A 2,500-nucleotide genomic window follows, 5' to 3' on the forward strand; every position below is an offset into this window, starting at 1 on the left:
TAAAAGATGGAGGTGAATTGTGCATTAGTCGTGAAGGGTTTAACGTGCTAATAATGTCGTTCCTAATGAAATGCTAATGTTCTTGATACTGTAGCCTAAAGAGATGTTGATAGCGCATTATATGTGAGGGGCTTGACGTGCTATGAATGTAAAGTATTTTTGGTGCAGTATATTCAAATGGGATCAACGTGCTGTTGAAAATCCTTCTTTATAGAAGTATGAAAACGTTTTCGAAGCCTCAGAAATGGTGAATAGTACAAAAAGTGTGACTTCCTATGAATGCAAAGTGTTTTTTGGTGCAATATGTTTAAATGAGATCAACGTGCTGTTGAAAATCCTTCTTTATAGAAGTATGAAACGTTTTAGAAGCCTCAGAGAGCTTAGTGGTGAATGGTGCAAAGAGTGTGAATGGGGTAGACGTGCCTTTTGATTAGGCTCTCGTGGTGGTATTCTATTACTTGAAGACTCAATTTCGGTGGAATGTGATTTACACTCATATATTGGGTTAGTGTCGTCAGTGTAGCTCATGGGGTGTACTGTAGGCTTTACATGATTGTCTTTGCCCTCGGACTTATAGCAGCCTGCTTTTCCACGTAGGGTTGTAGATTATTATTGTTATTATTATTATATTATTATTATTATTATTATCATTAATTTTTATTATTATTGTTGATATTGTTATTATTATTATTATTATTATTATTATTATTGTTATTAATTATTATCATTATTATTATTATTATTATTATCATTATTATTATTATCATTATTATTATTATTGATATTATTGTTATTATTATTATTATTGATATTATAATTGATATTATTATTATTATTATTATTATTATTATCGATATTATTATTATTATTATTATTTTTATTATTATTATTATCATTATTATTATTATTATTATTATTGATATTATTATTATTATTATTATATTATTATTAATTGTTATTATTATTATCATTATTATTATTATTATTGTTGTTATTATTATTATTATTATTATTATTATTATTATTATTAACTAAACTACAACCCTAGTTGGAAAAAGCAGGATTCTATAATCCCAAGGGCTGTAACAGGGGAAAAAATAGCCTAGTGAGGAAAGAAAAACAAGGAAATAAACTATATGAGAAAGTAATGAACAGGACCAACATTATAACAGATCTTTCATATATAAACTAGGTTTTCCCTGTAGGATGTCCACACAGGCTATTATTTATAGCCCAAAATTCATAAATTGAAATTAAACCCACTTTTTATATGTAAACAATCAGGGACCCTTCACCAAAAACAATAATAATAATAATAATAATAATAATGATAATAATTATAATGATAATAATAATAATGGTAATAATCAAATCAAAATTAAAACCCACTTTTATTTGTAAACATTCAGGGCCCCTTCACCAAAACAAAAACAACACGAGCGATCGACCTGTTGTTCAGGCTTATGGCCAACCTGTTCAGAATACCTTCACGTCCTGGGTTTTAAAGTTGCTGTCTCCTATCAGTGAGGAATAGAAAACCAGCCGCCCGTTGAGATACTACCGCTTTGAGAGTTATGGGGTCCTTTGACTGGCCCACACAGTACTACATTGGATCATTCTCTCTAGTGCGGTTCATTTCCCCCTTTGTCGACACATACACCGAATAGTCTGGCCTATTCTTTACAGATTCTCCTCTGTCCTCCTACACCTGACAACACTAAGATTACCAAGTAATTCTTCTTCACCCAAGGGGTTAACTACTGCACTGTAATTGTTCAGTGGCCACTTTTCTTCTTGGTAAGGTTAGGAGAGACTCTAGCTATGGTAAGCCACTCTTCTAGGAGAAGGGACACTCCAAAATCAAACCATTGTTCTCTAGTCTCGGGTAGTGCCATAGCCTCTGTACCATGGTCTTCCACTGTCTTGAGTTAGAGTTCTCTTGCTTGAGGGTACACTCGGACACACTATTCTATTGAATTTCTCTTCCTCTTTTTTTGTTAAAGTTTTTATAGTTATATAGGAAATATTTAATTCTAATGTTGTTACCGTTCTTGGAATATTTATTTTTTCTTTGTTTCCTTTCCTCACTGGGCTATTATCCTGTTGGAGCCCCTGGGCTTATAGCATCTTGCTTTTCCAACTAGGTTTGTAGCTTAGTAAATAATAATAATAATAATAATTACACTTAAAAAAAACGTAATTTTAAATCGGAAATTCTCCGTAATAGTATACTGTTCTAAGCCGTATTTCAGTAAAATACAGGCGACCTTAATTTCTTAACTCTACTTTGTTATTATCTTTGACGGGTTGGTGACCGTAATATCACTCCTTTGCGTCAATATATCCGTTTTTAAAACGGTAATTTCCTGGAAATATTTATTCCAGGATTTTTTTTTTTTCTTTTTTTTTTTTTTAGTGTACCGAGGTCTAAGCGATGTCAGGCAGGGCAGCCGATCTGGAGTATGGTCTACCCCCAAAGCCAAAATCTTAAAAAGAAGGC

At 31.9% G+C, this 2,500-nt stretch overlaps 1 protein-coding gene across 1 annotated transcript in view; it reads right to left on the reverse strand.

Moving 5' to 3' along the window:
- LOC137649542 (microtubule-associated protein futsch-like) overlaps window positions 1-2,500 on the reverse strand; it is a 133,376-nt gene that overhangs the window by 54,888 nt on the left and 75,988 nt on the right. The gene's annotated exons all lie outside the window — the stretch shown is intronic.

Source organism: Palaemon carinicauda, chromosome 11 (assembly GCF_036898095.1).
Source record: "Palaemon carinicauda isolate YSFRI2023 chromosome 11, ASM3689809v2, whole genome shotgun sequence".
In the NCBI taxonomy this organism is placed as follows: Eukaryota; Metazoa; Arthropoda; class Malacostraca; order Decapoda; family Palaemonidae; genus Palaemon; species Palaemon carinicauda.